Below are 15,833 nucleotides of genomic sequence, written 5' to 3'. Positions count from 1 at the left end.
ATTGCATCCTTAAAAACCTACACATAATAAGCAGCTCAACACCCCGTAGTGCAACTGCGCTACACACTAAACAAACACACCACACAGTCAACTGCGCTACACACTAAACAAACACACCACACAGTGGGGCGTGGCAGATCGGTATGAATCTCCGGTTTTCATGAGGCGAACTTGTGCTGATGACTGATTGTCTGAAGGCTGTGGCGGCAAGTGAGAAACGGAGCGAGCTATCTAGAATTCAATGGCGACCTCAGTTAGACGTCCAGCAGTGCTGGGAGCTCTGTGTGTGTCTGTGGGAGCCTCGTGAAGCTCACTGTGTTTGGGGGCAGTGGGCTGGGGCTAAGGGCAGTACTGGGGGTTAGGGTTAGTGCTGGGCAGTGCTGGGAGCTCTGTGTGTGTCTGTGGGACCCTCAGAGAGCTTTAATAGCAGGCAGAATTTTTGGGCCTAAAGGGAGACAAGTGTGAGCCATTGGGGCTTGCTGTGACTTAATACAGTACACAGGGCAGTGTTTGGAGCTCTATGTGTGTCTCTCTGACCTCTGGGGACCTTTAATAGACAGCAGGCTAATGAGGCCTGTCTGGGGAGGTGTGTGTGTCTCTAGGCCTCCCAGTAAGTGAACCCAACACACTGGGCAGTGTTTGGAGCTCTCTGTGTGTCTCTCTGACCTTTGGGGACCTTTAATAGACAGCAGGCTTCTTAGGCCTGTCTGGGGAGGTTTGTGTGTCTGTAGGCCTCCCAGTAAGTGAACCCAACACACTGGGCAGTGTTTGGAGCTCTCTGGGTGTCTCTCTGACCTTTGGGGACCTTTAATAGACAGCAGGCTTCTTAGGCCTGTCTGGGGAGGTGTGTGTGTCTGTAGGCCTCCCAGTAAGTGAACACAACACACTGGGCAGTGTTTGGAGCTCTCTGTGTGTCTCTCTGACCTTTGGGGACCTTTAATAGACAGGAGGCTTCTTAGGCCTGTCTGGGGAGGTGTGTGTGTCTGTAGGCCTCCAGTGTTTTCTAAGTCCATTTTGGTTAACCATGGGTAGGATTTTGGTTAACCAGGGGTTTAGCTGCTCAGGGCCAGTCCGCTGAAGGTGCACTGTTCTCGGACACATGTTCCTCAAATCCTGGTCCTCCTGGAGGATATAGAGGGGTCTAGAGGCTCGAGGCATGTCCGCTGAAGGTGCAGTATTCTCGGACACCTTTGAGCAGGGTCCTACCCCTCTGGAGGTCTGAAAACTGTGGATTTTTTCTAAGTCCATTTTGGTTAACCATGGGTAGGGTTTTGGTTAACCATGGGTACGAAAAAGTTGGGGGTGGTGGCGGAGGCTCCACAAAATACCCTCCCGACCGAAAACGCTCAGTCCGACGACCATGCACCTTTCTCGGACACCTTCTGAAAATCCCCCTAAGGCCTGGAGGATCACAGAAAGAGGTTTTGCCACCGGGTGACGGCGCGAAATCGAGAGCACCCTAAAAAAGTGGACTTAGGCTCAGAACGAAAAATAAAAAAAGTTCCACAAAGAGGTAACTCAGCCTCTGAGTGTCCGATTTTCAAGCGGTTTGAAGCGGACTGTTGACCACACTCTCCTCCCTCTCCCGGAGGATATATAGGGGTCTAGAGGCTCAAGGCATGCCCGCTGAAGGTGACCTATTCTCGGACACATTCTGTCACATCCTGGTGCCTGTGGAGGATGTAACCAGGGGTGTAGCTGCTCAGGGCCAGTCCGCTGAGGGTGCACTGTTCTCGGACACATGTTCCTCAAATCCTGGTTCTCCTGGAGGATATAGAGGGGTCTAGAGGCTCATGGCATGTCCGCTGAAGGTGCAGTATTCTCGGACACCTTTGAGCAGGGTCCTACCCCTCTGGAGGTCTGAAAACTGTGGATTTTTTCTAAGTCCATTTTGGTTAACCATGGGTAGGGTTTTGGTTAACCATGGGTACGAAAAAGTTGGGGGTGGTGGCGGAGGCTCCACAAAATACCCTCCCGACCGAAAACGGTCAGTCCGACGACCATGCACCTTTCTCGGACACCTTCTGAAAATCCCCTTAAGGCCTGGAGGATCACAGAAAGAGGTTTTGCCACCGGGTGACGGTGCGAAATCGAGAGCACCCTAAAAAAGTGGACTTAGGCTCAGAACGAAAAATAAAAAAAGTTCCACGAGAGGTAACTCAGCCTCTGAGTGTCCGATTTTCAAGCGGTTTGAAGCGGACTGTTGACCACACTCTCCTCCCTCTCCTCTCCTAAACCTTCTGACCGATTGGAAACCGTGACCCGCCAGGGGAGGCACCCTGTCTCACAGGTCCCACCTCCCCGCCACCGCGGTCAGCCTCCAGGCCGGGGACGCCGAGGGCTCTACGGAGCTCTCTGTCACCGCGCCGAACCCTTCTCTAGCGAGAATTTGCCCCGGATGAGTGGGGAGAGGCATATTAGTGGCTGAGGTACCTGAGAAGCACAGGTTCGAACCCCGCGAAGGGCAAGTCTCGGTGAAACCACCCATTAAAGGTGTTAGTTTCGACGAAACCACCTGAAAATCGTAGGATCGAACCCCACATGAAGCAACTCTGAGAGAGAGAAAGATTGAAAGAGAAAGAGCCTGGGAAAATATGGGGTGAGGAATCGGTGATTTGGGCGCACTGACAGGCGGAATTCTGTACCAGCACGGTGGCTTAGTGGGTAGGGCGCGGCACCACAGACCTGATGAGCACAGGTTCGAAACCCGCAAAGGGTAAGATTCCAGAAAACCATCTGAGAATTGCAGGTTCAAATCCCACCTGAAGCAACTCTGTCCTAAGTTGTGAATGACTCCCCGGTATGAAAGAAAAGCTCGACTCTATAAAGGAAAAGCTATACAGGGCAGAAGCACCGGACCACGATGCACATTATATCCTTAAAAACCTACACATAATAAGCAACTCAACACCCCGTAGTGCAACTGCGCTACACACTTAACAAACACACCACACAGTCAACTGCGCTACACACTAAACAAACACACCACACAGTGGGGCGTGGCAGATCGGTATGAATCTCCGGTTTTCATGAGGCGAACTTGTGCTGATGACTGATCGTCTGAAGGCTGTGGCGGCAAGTGAGAAACGGAGCGAGCTATCTAGAATTCAATGGCGACCTCAGTTAGACGTCCAGCAGTGCTGGGAGCTCTGTGTGTGTCTGTGGGAGCCTCATGAAGCTCACTGTGTTTGGGTGCTGGGGCTGAGGGCAGTACTGGGGGTTAGGGTTAGTGCTGGGCAGTGCTGGGAGCTCTGTGTGTGTCTGTGGGACCCTCAGAGAGCTTTAATAGCAGGCAGAATTTTTGGGCCTAAAGGGAGACAAGTGTGAGCCATTGGGGCTTGCTGTGACTTAACACAGTACACAGGGCAGTGTTTGGAGCTCTCTGTGTGTCTCTCTGACCTCTGGGGACCTTTAATAGACAGCAGGCTAATTAGGCCTGTCTGGGGAGGTGTGTGTGTCTGTAGGCCTCCCAGTAAGTGAACCCAACACACTGGGCAGTGTTTGGAGCTCTCTGTGTGTCTCTCTGACCTTTAGGGACCTTTAATAGACAGCAGGCTTCTTAGGCCTGTCTGGGGAGGTGTGTGTGTCTGTAGGCCTCCCAGTAAGTGAACCCAACACACTGGGCAGTGTTTGGAGCTCTCTGGGTGTCTCTCTGACCTTTGGGGACCTTTAATAGACAGCAGGCTTCTTAGGCCTGTCTGGGGAGGTGTGTGTGTCTGTAGGCCTCCCAGTATGTGAACACAACACACTGGGCAGTGCTGGGAGCTCTCTGTGTGTCTCTCTGACCTTTGGGGACCTTTAATAGACAGCAGGCTTCTTAGGCCTGTCTGGGGAGGTGTGTGTGTCTGTAGGCCTCCCAGTAAGTGAACCCAACACACTGGGCAGTGTTTGGAGCTCTCTGTCTTTCTCTCTGACCTTTGGGGACCTTTAATAGACAGGAGGCTTCTTAGGCCTGTCTGGGGAGGTGTGTGTGTCTGTAGGCCTCCAGTGTTTTCTAAGTCCATTTTGGTTAACCATGGGTAGGGTTTTGGTTAACCAGGGGTGTAGCTGCTCAGGGCCAGTCCGCTGAAGGTACACTGTTCTCGGACACATGTTCCTCAAATCCTGGTCCTCCTGGAGGATATAGAGGGGTCTAGAGGCTCATGGCATGTCCGCTGAAGGTGCAGTATTCTCGGACACCTTTGAGCAGGGTCCTACCCCTCTGGAGGTCTGAAAACTGTGGATTTTTTCTAAGTCCATTTTGGTTAACCATGGGTAGGGTTTTGGTTAACCATGGGTATGAAAAAGTTGGGGGTGGTGGCGGAGGCTCCACAAAATACCCTCCCGACCGAAAACGGTCAGTCCGACGACCATGCACCTTTCTCGGACACCTTCTGAAAATCCCCCTAAGGCCTGGAGGATCACAGAAAGAGGTTTTGCCACCGGGTGATGGCGCGTAATAGAGAGCACCCTAAAAAAGTGGACTTAGGCTCAGAACGAAAAATAAAAAAAGTTCCACAAAGAGGTAACTTAGCCTCTGAGTGTCCGATTTTCAAGCGGTTTGAAGCGGACTGTTGACCACACTCTCCCCCTCTCCCGGAGGATATATAGGGGTCTAGAGGCTCAAGGCATGTCCGCTGAAGGTGACCTATTCTCGGACACATTCTGTCACATCCTGGTGCCTGTGGAGGATGTAACCAGTGGTGTAGCTGCTCAGGGCCAGTCCGCTGAAGGTGCACTGTTCTCGGACACATGTTCCTCAAATCCTGGTCCTCCTGGAGGATATAGAGGGGTCTAGAGGCTCATGGCATGTCCGCTGAAGGTGCAGTATTCTCGGACACCTTTGAGCAGGGTCCTACCCCTCTGGAGGTCTGAAAACTGTGGATTTTTTCTAAGTCCATTTTGGTTAACCATGGGTAGGGTTTTGGTTAAACATGGGTACGAAAAAGTTGGGGGTGGTGGCGGAGGCTCCACAAAATACCCTCCCGACCGAAAACGGTCAGTCCAACGACCATGTACCTTTCTCGGACACCTTCTGAAAATCCCCCTAAGGCCTGGAGGATCACAGAAAGAGGTTTTGCCATCGGGTGACGGCGCGAAATCGAGAGCACCCTAAAAAAGTGGCTTAGGCTCAGAACGAAAAATAAAAAAAGTTCCACAAAGAGGTAACTCAGCCTCTGAGTGTCCGATTTTGAAGCGGACTGTTGACCACACTCTCCTCCCTCTCCCGGAGGATATATAGGGGTCTAGAGGCTCAAGGCATGTCCGCTGAAGGTGACCTATTCTCGGACACATTCTGTCACATCCTGGTGCCTGTGGAGGATGTAACCAGGGGTGTAGCTGCTCAGGGCCAGTCCGCTGAAGGTGCACTGTTCTCGGACACATGTTCCTCAAATCCTGGTCCTCCTGGAGGATATAGAGGGGTCTAGAGGCTCATGGCATGTCCGCTGAAGGTGCAGTATTCTCGGACACCTTTGAGCAGGGTCCTACCCCTCTGGAGGTCTGAAAACTTTTTCTAAGTCCATTTTGGTTAACCATGGGTAGGGTTTTGGTTAACCATGGGTACGAAAAAGTTGGGGGTGGTGGCGGAGGCGTGGTGGCGGAGGCTCCACAAAATACCCATCCGACCGAAAACGGTCAGTCCGACGACCATGCACCTTTCTCGGACACCTTCTGAAAATCCCCCTAAGGCCTGGAGGATCACAGAAAGAGGTTTTGCCACCGGGTGACGGCGCGAAATCGAGAGCAGTGGCGGACCTAGTCATTTGGGGGCCTAAGGCGAAAACATAGCCAGGGGCCCTCTTCATCCGTCCTTTTAATGCAAAAAAAAAAGGGCCACCTCAAAGCAGGGAAGGACTGGGGGGAAAAAGTGGCCCGGGAGTTGTCTGTCAGAGCGGCCCACTTAATATACGGCGCGTTGCCCGCTCAATGTATGCAAAATACCCATACACTTAACATAATTTTGGATGATTACAAAGAAATAACATTATATATGTTTTTTAATAACATTTGGATCCACAAATTTGCCTGGATGGACACATGGAATAAAATGATACTGGCTATTGTAACACTCCAAGGAAGGTAGGGCCTATAGTTTGCTAGATGAATATGCTTAACTCTGGGCTAGTATCAGATGGTTAGGCCTATATGTATAACTACAGAGCCTTTAGGAATAAATGTCAGCAGAGAAAGAGTACACAATTTTTTTGATAATGATTAGGGCGACCTACATTAAGCAATATCATTTTTTTTGTAGGCTGATTAACTCATACAGCAATACCTTTTTGTATAGTAGATGGCAGCACACAATCAAAATATTTCCCCTCTACCTACATAGCTACAGTAGCTAGTTATATGGAAGAAAGTTGCATTCAGGAGCCTTCATAAGCAAACATGATTTGGCTCCGCATTAAATTATCCCACCTTTTCATTATCCACATGTCTCAAATGTTGTATGATGCAACATAGCTTTACAGGACACATAAATGTCCAGTAACAACGTAAAGAAGGGGGCAACATATAAGTCAAAACCAACTATATTTATTGACTGATCTCGAAAGTATTGGCTTACAAAAGCTAACTAAGTCTTCACAAAGAAAATAACTCAGTGTTAGGGCAAAAAGCGAACATTCACACTGTACAACCTATGAAAAGTGACAGCGGTAGCCTACAAATAAAGAAATACAGACCGCGTTAGCCACTTCACAGCGTGCTAGCCATGATTCTCTTTCGTTCCAATTCTTGGATGTAGGGTTCCACCCTTTATAGAAACCTGTTGAATCGATACATTTGGTGTAGGAAGTCCTAATTGTTTTGTTGTCAATTTATCTTAATTAGTACGCCGACAGAGAAAAAAATCTCCTTTTCCTGAAAGCAGTTCGTCGCCACAATCGCCCTTAAGGTCCGCCGCCACTGGTTTGAACTTTGTTGTAGAAATGAACAGAACAGAACATACGATGGGGTGTAAACATCAGTGGTAATGATAGTGTTGCATGCTGGGTGTGTGATTATGTGTGTGTGTGTGTGTGTGTGTGTGTGTGTAGGGGTGTTAAAGGTGTCTACGAGCGAGACATGCAAGTATTAGGCTAGAGTGATTAACATTTAATAACAAATAAACATAGTAAGACTGACGGAGGAGATTAGAAAATAGTAAGACAATAGTAACCACGAGTGTGTATACAGGTCACTAGGAGTAGTATAAATAGCAGACAGTGAATCCCGTTGGTTATCATGACAGGTATATAATGTATTCGCTTAAGCAAGGAAAACTGTCGCAACCGACGATATCTGCGGGAGGGCCGGTTGGTTATGGACTTAGGCCGTCCCATCAGTGCCTGGGTGGGCAATTTATCGTGGGCTTTCTGCTGGGTGAGGGCCTAAGGCAGTTGCCTAGTTCGCCTTAATGGTAGGTCCGCCACTGGGTACAGGTATGTGGGAGAAGAAATAAATAATTATTACACATAAAGAACACAAATGTATTTGTATGAGACGATTGTTTAAATTTAGATAGAAATATAGTGGGGTTGTTGAGTTTTGTGTTCTCATTAATAGTTTTTTATGTTGCTGATTTGTATCCTATTGTGTCAATTATACTAATTTTATGTGTTCTGTAAGTTATGGGAAATGCACTTATGGAGCTCTTAATTTGATATAAATATCCGCGGAGAGGATGTGAAAAAAACGGAACTCATAATTCCCAAATCGTAGGTTCGTATATCGTCTGCAGACAAAACCAGTTGTGGGTCCAAATATTGTTAAAGCAGTTAGAAATGCATTTCTCAGATAGGTATGGATGCAGAAACACCCACATTTTCTTCCTCCTTCCTCCTCTCTTCTTTTCTCCTCTCTTTTCTCCCTTTTTCCTTCTTCCCCCTCTTTTTTCTCCCCCCCCCTCTTAGATGGCCTTATGGGCCCCAGCTTGAGCGCTGAACCCTAACCAGTAGGCCACGGTTGCCTCTGACAAAAAAGGAGGAGAAATCTGTCATCTCTTCCTGTGCTACCACTGCAGCTCTCATAGCACTAGGAATTCAGCCATTTACATCAGCACTCAGCTTGCATTTACACCTAAAGACAACACACACACACACACAGGCACACAGACACACACACAGGCACACAGACACACAGACAAACACACAGGCACACAGACACACAGACACACACACACAACTCTCTCCCTTTCACACACACACCGAGAAAGTTTCAAGGCACCCTCAAATTCTTCAAATTCCTCTGTTGACTGTTTCAAGAGTCCCCCTGAAGCAAAGCCTGAACCCGCCTCTCAGAATCTCTCCCCAGTATATAAGCCTGACCTACTCTGTCGCCATTTTGTGGGCGAAAGAGCTGGAGAGTGGAGCAGCAAGATTCTTAAAGACAAATTTCAGAGACATTTCTTTCAAGATTGCCGTGAGTTTTCAAGACGGTGAGTGTTCTGTTATTACAAGTATGTTTAGCTATTGAGTTGTAACTATTAGTTAGATGGTTAGTGGCTGGAGAAGCTGTGTGGCAGTCAGCCAGGGGGGAGGTGGGAGGGGAGCTGTGTGTGTGTGTGTGTGTGCGTTTGTGTGTGTGTGTTTGTGTGTGTGTGTGTGTGTGTGTGTGTGTGTCGTATTATCTAAGATTTTTACCATTACCAGAATGTTTTTTGTGTTGTTTAGATATGACTCTGCGAGTGTGCTGCGAGTCCTGCAAAATCCTTCTAAAACAAAGAAAATCTCTTCAGGACAAACTGGAAAGTTCCAGGAGGGAATTGGAGTTGGTAATGCAGCATCTCCGGGTCCTCAGACGCCGGGCCCTCAACAGAAACCGGGTCCTACCTAGAAGAATGCGCGTAGTGGAGGAGGCAGGTTCCAGCTACAGTTAACCCCCAAATCCCTAATGTGCACGCGCACACACACACACACACACACACACATACACACAGACACAGACACAGACACACACAGACACACACACACACACACACACACACACACACACACACACACACACACACACACACACACACACAACGTTCGCCGTGTGTGGTTATGTTTGGAATTGTTTGTGTTTGTTTGTGTGTTGTATTTGCTATTTTTTAATATATCTAAATAAAACAAAGTTTGAAGGTATTTTTCTGTGTTTGAATCTTGATTTTGCTGAGGGTCACACACCAGCAGCGATGACTGCTCTGTGTCTCGTTTTAAGTCACAGAGAGCCCACATGGCTAACTTATGTACCAGAGTAGGCCCCATATGCCTGCCGTCTATTAAAGGTCACTGAGGGTCAAACACACAAGGGAGAGCACCAGTATGGACTTAGGCAAAAAAACTGCATTTTTTTTCAGTTATTATTCTCAAATGTCCCTTTTGTATTCTGAATGTCAGTTATGTTCCCAATTGCCTGAAAAATGAGTAACAGTGACTCTCTTATGATGGACCAGCAAAAAAAAAATGTCCTTCTGGTTGGGGATCGAACCAGCCACCTTCTGGTTAACAGCCACAGCTGCCGACTACACGACCGGCTAATTTTTTTTAGACCTGAAAAGATTCTGAAAAGATTTGGCCAATCACGTTCGCACCAGTTTGCAGAGTTGATAACAATTGACCAATCACGGCAGAAATCCTGGAGAGCGCCGTCGGGCAGCACGCACGGCAGAAATGCTGGAGCGCGACGTCAGGCGACGTCACTTAGCTGACGCTGGACCTGGATGGGGGGGCGGGCAAATCGAAAATGCAAACCTCTGGATAGCTCAAATAGCCAGAAGATGCGTCCGTAATTCAAACAACTTCAAGGAAGCAATCCTCCCTCTAAAGCTGTATCAAGTTAAATAAACCGAGGAAATTTGTCGACATGGTGAGTATTTACACATTAACTACACTGCTGAATGGGATAATTGTTTTGTGTATAGCTAGCTTTCTACCTTTAAAACGCTATAATTTATCTGACTAAAATGTCGCTATATTTTAGAGATGTTGCTTTTGGCGACATAGATGCATACAATTAATTTTTAAATGCATGACAATAACATAAGTCGTATACCTGCAGATCGTATTTACTTTAATTATTGAAGTCATTTCCCCTTGGTTTAGCTAGCTTTTTACCTAAGCTGCTTTCTCTGACTGCAATTTCGCTTTCGCTCATGCCTTTGGTCTGCTAATATAATCTGTTAGTCTTGTACGATATAACTTGAAGTATTGAAGTATTGAAGTAATTATTCCCGTTGTTGTCATTTCGATTTATTTAGCTATATAGCTATCTTATAATCACTCTGTTATCTGTACTGGAATTACGCTAGTCCTCGTCAAATAACGTTAACTATATTAAGGGTGCTTTTACGTGGGCTATGAATGAATGATAACGAAATATTTTGACTGTGAATAAGAGTATTTTATGCACAATCGCTTAAATTCAGATGTATAAACGAAATATTGAGAGGTTGTACAGGTAATGGCAGGAAAGGGAGACAGTGGTGAGGAGGGGGGTTCACCTGTGTGGAGAATAGGGCTAATACTATTACAGGGAAGATGGTCTGCTCTTCATGGATTTATGTTATTTTCATTCATTAAAAACAATGTGCAATTACTATGTCACCAAAGGCAAAATCTGTGAAGTCACACAAGGCAATGTCAGAATCAGAATGGTTGGCACGTTTGAGAAAGTTTGCCAGCACTGGATCCTGGCCTGCCGGGGGTGGGAACAAGCCAGCACCAAGGCAGAAGAAGTGGTACGAGCTGTATCAAAGGGTATGACTATATACATGGCACAGTATAATGTATTTATTGTTATTAAGTCATTATAACATGTATTAAATAGGATAAAAGGCAATGTTCCCACAAGGAAATCCAAATGTAAAAAGCAAATCAGTTACATCATATCTCTGTGACTACACATACGAAAATGAAAACTCAAACAATTGTATAACTTTTATTTCTAGATTGAAAAATGTCCAATGCAGACACAAGGACAGAGGTCTTTGTTTGGTCTAGTAAGGGCGTGTGTTTGTGGATTCCACACTCAGAAGGTAACGCTGGTCAATTCAAAACTCAAAAAGTGTGTGTGTGTGTGTGTATCAATATGCAAACTAATTTGTGATGTCTCTACAGCCAACTGGAGCAAGTACTGCCTCTGGGCCTGCAGGGCCGCAGACGGCAGCAGCCAGGCAAAGTCCTACTGGGCCTGCAGGGCAGCAGTCGGCAGCAGTGGGTCCGGTTCAAGGCACTGCAGGGCCGCAGACGGCAGCAGCCAGGCAAAGTCCTACTGGGCCTGCAGGGCAGCAGTCGGCAGCAGTGGGTCCGGTTCAAGGCACTGCAGGGCCGCAGACGGCAGCAGCCAGGCAAAGTCCTACTGGGCCTGCAGGGCAGCATTAGGCACTAGTGGGTCCGGTTCAAGGCACTGCAGGGCAGCAGACGGCAGCAGCCAGGCAAAGTCCTACTGGGCCTGCAGGGCAGCAGTCGGCAGCAGTGGGTCCGGTTCAAGGCACTGCAGGGCAGCAGACAGCAGCAGCCAGTCAAAGTCCTGGCCAAAGGGCCTTAGGTTCATTGCTGGTGTCTGTGGGCCGTAAGCACCCACCCCCACATATTTTAATGGTATTTGGCCTCATAAATTGACCATAAATATTTTACATTTTGTTCACTGAATGATAATTTGTCAATATAGTTCTCTCACGACACAGACGTTTGCCTTGTTGCTTTTCAGTTGAACAAGTCAAGATTTGGTGGTGCTCATGTTTCTGCGGCCAGGCCAAATCTAAGCCTAGCTAGAAAATCAACCCAGGTAAATAGATTGACCCAGTTTGAATAGAGACTGATTGATTGAACCTACACATGATGTAGTGTAGTGTATTGTATTCATTGTTATGTATGCTCTTATTTTACAGAGCCAAGTCACCATCCCCACCGAAAGCAGTACCACTTCTCCAGCCAGCAGTGGCGGACCTACCATTAAGGCGAACTAGGCAACTGCCTTAGGCCCTGACCCAGCAGAAAGCCCACGATAAATTGCCCACCCAGGCACTGATGGGACGGCCTAAGTCCATAACCAACCGGCCCTCCCGCAGATATCGTCGGTTGCGACAGTTTTCCTTGCTTAAGCGAATACATTATATACCTGTCATGATAACCAACGGGATTCACTGTCTGCTATTTATACTACTCCTAGTGACCTGTATTCACACTCATGGTTACTATTGTCTTACTATTTTCTAATCTCCTCCGTCAGTCTTACTATGTTTATTTGTTATTAAATGTTAATCACTCTAGCCTAATACTTGCATGTCTCGCTCGTAGACACCTTTAACACCCCTACACACACACACACACACATACACACATAATCAAACACCCAGCATGCAACACTACCATTACCACTGATGTTTACACCCCATCGTATGTTCTGTTCTGTTCATTTCTACAACAAAGTTCAAACCAGTGGCGGCGGACCTTAAGGGCGATTGTGGCGACGAACTGCTTTCAGGAAAAGGAGATTTTTTTCTCTGTCGGCGTACTAATTAAGATAAATTGACAACAAAACAATTAGGACTTCCTACACCAAATGTATCGATTCAACAGGTTTCTATAAAGGGTGGAACCCTATATCCAAGAATTGGAACGAAAGAAAATCATGGCTAGCACGCTGTGAAGTGGCTAACGCGGTCTGTATTTCTTTATTTGTAGGCTACCGCTGTCACTTTTCATAGGTTGTACAGTGTGAATGTTCGCTTTTTGCCCTAACACTGAGTTATTTTCTTTGTGAAGACTTAGTTAGCTTTTGTAAGCCAATACTTTCGAGATCAGTCAATAAATATAGTTGGTTTTGACTTATATGTTGCCCCCTTCTTTACGTTGTTACTGGACATTTATGTGTCCTGTAAAGCTATGTTGCATCATACAACATTTGAGACATGTGGATAATGAAAAAGTGGGATAATTTAATGCGGAGCCAAATCATGTTTGCTTATGAAGGCTCCTGAATGCAACTTTCTTCCATATAACTAGCTACTGTAGCTATGTAGGTAGAGGGGAAATATTTTGATTGTGTGCTGCCATCTACTATACAAAAAGGTATTGCTGTATGAGTTAATCAGCCTACAAAAAAAATGATATTGCTTAATGTAGGTCGCCCTAATCATTATCAAAAAAATTGTGTACTCTTTCTCTGCTGACATTTATTCCTAAAGGCTCTGTAGTTATACATATAGGCCTAACCATCTGATACTAGCCCAGAGTTAAGCATATTCATCTAGCAAACTATAGGCCCTACCTTCCTTGGAGTGTTACAATAGCCAGTATCATTTTATTCCATGTGTCCATCCAGGCAAATTTGTGGATCCAAATGTTATTAAAAAACATACATAATGTTATTTCTTTGTAATCATCCAAAATTATGTTAAGTGTATGGGTATTTTGCATACATTGAGCGGGCAATGCGCCGTATATTAAGTGGGCCGCTCTGACAGACAACTCCCGGGCCACTTTTTCCCCCCAGTCCGCCCCTGCTTTGAGGTGGCCCTTTTTTTTTTGCATTAAAAGGACGGATGAAGAGGGCCCCTGGCTATGTTTTCGCCTTAGGCCCCCAAATGACTAGGTCCGCCACTGCTCTCGATTTCGCGCCGTCACCTGGTGGCAAAACCTCTTTCTGTGATCCTCCAGGCCTTAGGGGGATTTTCAGAAGGTGTCCGAGAAAGGTGCATGGTCGTCGGACTGACCGTTTTCGGTCGGGAGGGTATTTTGTGGAGCCTCCGCCACCACGCCTCCGCCACCACCCCCAACTTTTTCGTACCCATGGTTAACCAAAACCCTACCCATGGTTAACCAAAATGGACTTAGAAAAAATCCACAGTTTTCAGACCTCCAAAGGGGTAGGACCCTGCTCAAAGGTGTCCGAGAATACTGCACCTTCAGCGGACATGCCATGAGCCTCTAGACCCCTCTATATCCTCCAGGAGGACCAGGATTTGAGGAACATGTGTCCGAGAACAGTGCACCTTCAGCGGACTGGCCCTGAGCAGCTAAACCCCTGGTTACATCCTCCACAGGCACCAGGATGTGACAGAATGTGTCCGAGAATAGGTCACCTTCAGCGGACATGCCTTGAGCCTCTAGACCCCTATATATCCTCCGGGAGAGGGAGGAGAGTGTGGTCAACAGTCCGCTTCAAAATCGGACACTCAGAGGCTGAGTTACCTCTTTGTGGAACTTTTTTTATTTTTCGTTCTGAGCCTAAGTCCACTTTTTTAGGGTGCTCTCGATTTAGCGCCGTCACCCGATGGCAAAACCTCTTTCTGTGATCCTCCAGGCCTTAGGGGGATTTTCAGAAGGTGTCCGAGAAAGGTACATGGTCGTCGGACTGACCGTTTTCGGTCGGGAGGGTATTTTGTGGAGCCTCCGCCACCACCCCCAACTTTTTCGTACCCATGGTTAACCAAAACCCTACCCATGGTTAACCAAAATGGACTTAGAAAAAATCCACAGTTTTCAGACCTCCAGAGGGGTAGGACCCTGCTCAAAGGTGTCCGAGAATACTGCACCTTCAGCGGACATGCCATGAGCCTCTAGACCCCTCTATATCCTCCAGGAGGACCAGGATTTGAGGAACATGTGTCCGAGAACAGTGCACCTTCAGCGGACTGGCCCTGAGCAGCTACACCACTGGTTACATCCTCCACAGGCACCAGGATGTGACAGAATGTGTCCGAGAATAGGTCACCTTCAGCGGACATGCCTTGAGCCTCTAGACCCCTATATATCCTCCGGGAGAGGGAGGAGAGTGTGGTCAACAGTCCGCTTCAAAATCGGACACTCAGAGGCTGAGTTACCTCTTTGTGGAACTTTTTTTATTTTTCGTTCTGAGCCTAAGTCCACTTTTTTAGGGTGCTCTCGATTTCGTGCCGTCACCCGGTGGCAAAACCTCTTTCTGTGATCCTCCAGGCCTTAGGGGGATTTTCAGAAGGTGTCAGAGAAAGGTGCATGGTCGTCGGACTGACCGTTTTCGGTCGGGAGGGTATTTTGTGAGCCTCCGCCACCACCCCCAACTTTTTCATACCCATGGTTAACCAAAACCCTACCCAGGGTTAAGCAAAATGGACTTAGAAAAAATCCACAGTTTTCAGACCTCCAGGGGGTAGGACCCTGCTCAAAGGTGTCCGAGAATACTGCACCTTCAGCGGACATGCCTCGAGCCTCTAGACCCCTCTATATCCTCCAGGAGGACCAGGATTTGAGGAACATGTGTCCGAGAACAGTGCATGGTTAACCAAAATGGACTTAGAAAACACTGGAGGCTTACAGACACACACACCTCACCAGACAGGCCTAAGAAGCCTCCTGTCTATTAAAGGTCCCCAAAGGTCAGAGAGACACACAGAGAGCTCCAAACACTGCCCAGTGTGTTGGGTTCACTTACTGGGAGGCCTACAGACACACACACCTCCCCAGACAGGCCTAAGAAGCCTGCTGTCTATTAAAGGACCCCAAAGGTCAGAGAGACACACAGAGAGCTCCCAGCACTGCCCAGTGTGTTGTGTTCACTTACTGGGAGGCCTACAGACACACACACCTCCCCAGACAGGCCTAAGAAGCCTGCTGTCTATTAAAGGTCCCCAAAGGTCAGAGAGACACCCAGAGAGCTTCAAACACTGCCCAGTGTGTTGGGTTCACTTACTGGGAGGCCTACAGACACACAAACCTCCCCAGACAGGCCTAAGAAGCCTGCTGTCTATTAAAGGTCCCCAAAGGTCAGAGAGACACACAGAGAGCTCCAAACACTGCCCTGTGTACTGTATTAAGTCACAGCAAGCCCCAATGGCTCACACTTGTCTCCCTTTAGGCCCAAAAATTCTGCCTGCTATTAACTTGTTACTGCTTTAACGCCCCCTA

This window comes from Sprattus sprattus (genome assembly GCF_963457725.1).
Source record: "Sprattus sprattus genome assembly, contig: scaffold_25, whole genome shotgun sequence".
Classification (NCBI taxonomy): domain Eukaryota; kingdom Metazoa; phylum Chordata; class Actinopteri; order Clupeiformes; family Clupeidae; genus Sprattus; species Sprattus sprattus.
The sequence above is the reverse complement of the archived record's forward strand: the minus strand, read 5'-3'. Positions refer to the sequence as shown.